Source organism: Onychomys torridus, unplaced genomic scaffold, assembly GCF_903995425.1.
Source record: "Onychomys torridus unplaced genomic scaffold, mOncTor1.1, whole genome shotgun sequence".
In the NCBI taxonomy this organism is placed as follows: Eukaryota; Metazoa; Chordata; class Mammalia; order Rodentia; family Cricetidae; genus Onychomys; species Onychomys torridus.
The window spans coordinates 127-5,415 of NW_023413704.1; the positions used below are offsets into that span (position 1 = coordinate 127).

General features: G+C 39.3%; 1 pseudogene; it reads right to left on the reverse strand.

Moving 5' to 3' along the window:
* Positions 1-3,699: 3,699 nt before the first annotated feature.
* On the reverse strand, positions 3,700-4,629 carry LOC118576432 (annotated as a pseudogene).
* Between the last annotated feature and the right edge of the window lie 660 nt (positions 4,630-5,289).

Sequence of the window (5,289 nt, forward strand, 5' to 3'; positions counted from 1 at the left end):
ATGTCCTTGTTGTGGGGTATTTGTTTATATTGCCTGAAGATGTGTCTGTTTTGCCTCACCTGCCTGAGTCACCTCATTGGTTTGATAAAGAGCTAAATGGCCAATAGCTAGGCAGGAAGGGTTGGGTGGGACTTCCTGGCAGACAGAAGAACCTAGAGGGTTAGAATCTAGATGTGCAAGAGACACCAGTGAGACACAGAGAGGGTCAGACATACAGATTGGAAGAGAAGCAAATTGCCACATGGTAGAATGTAGATTAACAGAAACAGGTTAATTTAAGTCATAAGAGCTAGTTGAGAACAAGCTGTAGCTGAAGGCCAAGTTTTCATAATTTTTTAAACTTTCATAATCAATAAGAGTCTCAGTGTCATGACTGGGGTGCTGGAAGTCCCACAAAGGAAAGACTAGCTACAAGTTTTCCTTGCTGTTTTCATTCTGCCTCCATAAAATTTCAAGTAAAGGGTTTTTCTGTGTGGGAGATTCTCAGATCTTCTCATTACAACTACTACAAAGAAAACAAGTGTCTGTCACTGCATCCTACCTGATCCTAGGAGAAGGTAGATATTTACAGGACATTTTAGTTTGGGTTAAAAAAAAATTCCAGCTACTACAGATCTACCTGTTGAATCACACAGGAGAAGAGATATACCAAATTCCCTTGGAATGCGAGTGTCAGAAGACAGTGTCGGTATGACAGAACCATGGTACTAGGAGAGCCACCCTTCATCCATCAGAGGTATTTAGTAAGTCGGAGAGGGAGGGGGACACAGATAGGGCACTGATAAATGTAAAGTCTATTTCACTAAACTTATTTTCATGTTTAATGTATAAACAAATATAAACATTGAATTAATACCATAACTTTCAGATCACACTTGTGACATATGAATTGCTAGTCTCAATTTCAGGGAGAATCATGGAATTTGAAGAAGTTAAGCCAGTTTCCCAGAATTGATCAGTTTGGCAAGAGAATCTGAATCCAGCTCTTGGCAGTGTCAATATCCACATTCTCCTACATCTGCATTTCATTTTCTGCTCCATGAACACTAGCACAATTTTTATCTGTCCATACAGGATTTGGATAGGAATGAATATTTCTGTCCAAAAATCCTTCATATGTTTATAAGTGTCTTTGTGAACTAGTCAAAAAACATTTTAGACAATTCTGAGTTCTATTTCACCATTTTTATCTAAGTGTCCATATTTAGAAACACTAAGTCTCAAAAAGGTACACAGGATTTGACTATTTAAGGTCCTGAAACTAATGAAAGTTTTTTCAAAGTAAAAAGTTTTGGTCAGGCCAGTAGTGCATGCCTTTAATACCAGCATTCAGGAGGCAGAGGCAGCAGATCTCTGTGAGTTCAAGGCCAGCCGCATCTACAAAGTGAGTTCTGGGACAGCCAGAGCTGTTACACAGAGAAATCCTATTTCAAAAACACAAAAAGAAAAAGAAAAAATGTGTAAAGATTGTATTTCCAAATCAGTTAACAAGCTCTTGTTGGAGATGAAAATGATGAGGGAAAGGAGGAAGAAAAGATTAAAATCCTGTTTTATTTCTCTGACCATGGTTATCTTTTCTTTTTTTTTTTTTTTTTTGAGCTGAGGATTGAACCCAGGGCCTTGTGCTTGCTAGGCAAGTGCTCTACCACTGAGCTATATCCCCAACCCTCATGGTTATCCAAAAGAAGCCTTCACAAATGTTATTCAAAATATAGGTGTGAATGAAAAGATATACTGTTTATTATATAGTATTACATTCAAGTGTACATATAATTTTCAGAGTGGACATTTCCTCTGATAGCATTTCTGATCTCCATTGATCACGAAATTCATGTACTAAGCCCACGACCAATTCATTAAGAGCAAATGCCATTGAATCATCTGTTTAATTCACCATTTTATTTTATTTTTATAAATTTTCCACTTTAAGTACATTTCTTCATCCAAGCCTGTCTCTCTAAATAGAGTAATCATACATTACCAACAATGTCAGTCAGAGTTAACAGCTGTGGACCCCAATAAAAACATTCAATGCATCCCCAGGTTAGGCTCTCACACTGTCTTATACTGGAGGGAGGCAAACTCCTTCACAGGAAATCAGCTGGAAACAATTCCACACAGCCACAAATCCCATTGCATGGATTGGAAAATGATATCATCCCAGTCCTTCACTGTTATAAATCAGAGACCAGAATGTCAGGGCACAGGTTCCAGAAAGGAGCTGACACAAGATTGCCCACTAGGAGGTAGTTTTGTGATCATAGTGGGAAGAGGACATGATCAGACCTTGAAGTGGGAGTGCATTCAAAGGACCTCACACAAGAAGCTGTATGGTGGGGCCATGAAGGATGAGACAGCCATGACTTTGTTAGGACAGATGCTTGAAGTGAGAGAAGAAGAGATTTATCGGCCAAGTACAGCATCATGTGGGTTCTGAAAGGGAAAGATAGGCACCTCAATAGCCCTCAGAAGTATCGTAGAGAACAAATGTTTATTACTTGTATAGTTTGTCTGGGGTAGGAAATCCCTCATCATTTGATTGGTCAGACACAGTCCACATGTGTCCTAGTATTTTCTACTGCTGTCATAAATGCCATGACCAAAAGCAACTTGGGTAGGAAACAGTTTATTTGATGTATACATCCCAATCACAGTCCATCATTGAGGGAACCTGGTGGTGGAACTCACACAAAAGTGGAGGCCATGGAAGAAAGCTACTTACTAGCTTGTTTCTAGCTCTTTTTCAAGTACCTTTCTTATACTTTCAAGAACATCCTGCCCAAGGGTAACACTGTCCAAAATGGGCTGGACCCTCCCACACCAATCATCACTCAAGGGAATGACACACGGACATGCATACAGACAATCCTAATGGAAGCTCTTCCTCAGTGGATGTTCCTTCTTCCCATTGACTCCATTTGGGAAAAACTAACCAGCATGCCAGGGAAAAAGAGTCAGGCACTAAGTAGGATCATGAATTTATCTTGCCATTATAGGAGGAGAAACTGGATTGCTCTCCTCCATCCATTCACCGACTCCACAACTCCCAAAAAAAAGCCTGAGTTACTCCAAGCAGGGTTGTCTTATGGGAAGACAGGACTACAGAGAAGTGTGGGCCTGATTTCTGAGAGGTAGAGGGGCAGGTAGCGGGTCCTCAAATCTAATATCCACCATTGATCGTTGTCTCAAGCTATCCTCAGGATCATTGGGAGAGAAAAGACCAGTGAAACCTGCATGTCTAGGATGTCTAAGGATAAGGCATAATGAGCTATCCCTTTCCACATTATCATGTCTATTTACATCTTCCTCGTTCTTGGGCTGTTCAAGGCAGCCTGGTTGACGAGACTGGTTATCTGTCATTTCTAAAACACAATCTCAGCAGACCAGCCACTTTAAATTGGCTTTTATGCAGCTTTTAGGTGTTGCTCACATTTATACTGTAAGGGATTGGTCAACAATGTGCACCATTCATCCCTAGAAATGTTTAATCTCTCCAACTTCAAATTTTGTGTATTTCTAAAACTACCCATCCACCATATATTTAGTGACCACCACTTTTTCATGCAATATTGTGAAGTATCATTAATAATGTCTACGTCATTACCTGGGATTTACATGTACAGATTGTGTAGTGTGGTGTGTGTGTGTGTGTGTGTGTGTGTGTGTGTGTGTGTGTAAATTTATAAAGAATGTCAGTGATTAGAATGCTCTGCTAAGAATCTTCCTTAAGGCAGTTTTAATGTCCTTGTTCCTCAGGCTGTAGATGAAGGGATTCAACATAGGTGTGACCACAGTGTACATCACTGAGGCCACCGCATTACTTCTGGGAGTGTGTGACCAGGAGGAGCTAAAGTACACTCCTAGTCCTGTTCCATAAAACAGACAAACAATAGACAAATGAGACCCACAGGTGGAGAAGGTTTTGTGCTTCCCACTGGATGATGGTGACCTTATGATGGAGGAAACTATTTTAAAGTAAGAGAAAACTATTCCTGAAATAGGAATTAACCCAAAGACACTGCCTATACTGAATTGGACTATGGTATTGGTGACAAGGTCAAAATTGGCAAGTTTAAGAACTTCAGAAGGGTCACAGAAGAAGTTGGAAATTTCAGTAAAATCCTCACAGTTGGAAAAATTTAATATTGCCACATAGTGCGACTGTAATTCTGCAAGGCTAAAGAGAAAAGACCCTAGAAGTAAGACACCCACAGCGACTGGGATTCATAATGACCTGGTAATGCAGGGGGTGGCAGATGGCCACAAACCGGTCATATGCCATCACAGCCAGAAGCATGTTATCCATACATCCAAACACTATAAACAGTGACATCTGGGTCAGGCAGCCCACATAGGAGATGATTTGGCGGTGAGTTTGGAGGTCCACAATCACCCTTGGAACCGTGGTGGAGATGAAAACACATATCAACTATGGACAGGTTGGAGAGGAAGAAGTACATGGGTGTGTGGAGATGGGGAGTCAGAGCTTACTGTCAGGATGATGAGCAGGTTTCCAATCAGGGCCAAGATATACATGAACAAAAATAGGCCAAAGAGGACAGTCTGTACATCTGGATCCTCCGAGAGTTGAATGAAATAGAGTTCTGGTACACATGTTGAGTTTTGCATGTTTTTATTTCTTGAACATCTTTTGGGGGAAACCAAAAATGTTGTTAACAATAGTAAGAGCATGCATATATATCCTCTTCACAATTTGAGTCAAGTGAGTTCTAATATTGATTATTTTCTCAAGCTTATTGTGACTTCATTAATAATTACTCAGTGGTGGCAAATAGTGTTTTTTTCTTGAATCACATGTTACCTCCTATGAGAGCCATATTGTATACAGTAACCTAGATGATGTGAGGCCAGAAATACTGTAAACAGCTGGCCTGTAGAAACAGTAAAATAAAGCAAACACTTTTAAGACACAATGGATATTTTGCAGAAGCTTCACTTTAGAAAAACTGTCAATCAAATCAAATAAAAACTTGAAGCACTTAAACATACCTCTTTTTATTGCAATAACATAGAGCATGTTCATTTTTCTTAGAATATATCTGACAGTGTGAAGTCCTAGTCTCTAAATGAAAATTAACAATTCCTACCCAGAAAAATACTTTCAGGTTCCACTGTCTTCTTTTGCTTTCTTCTTTTTCCTTGACTTAAAAAGAATATTCTCCAATTTTTTTTTGTTTGAGATTTAAGTCTTCCTTTAAAACTTAGATTTTTAAAATGTATTAGAATATGTATCCATTATTTCTCTTTGTATATTTCAAATTTTTGTAA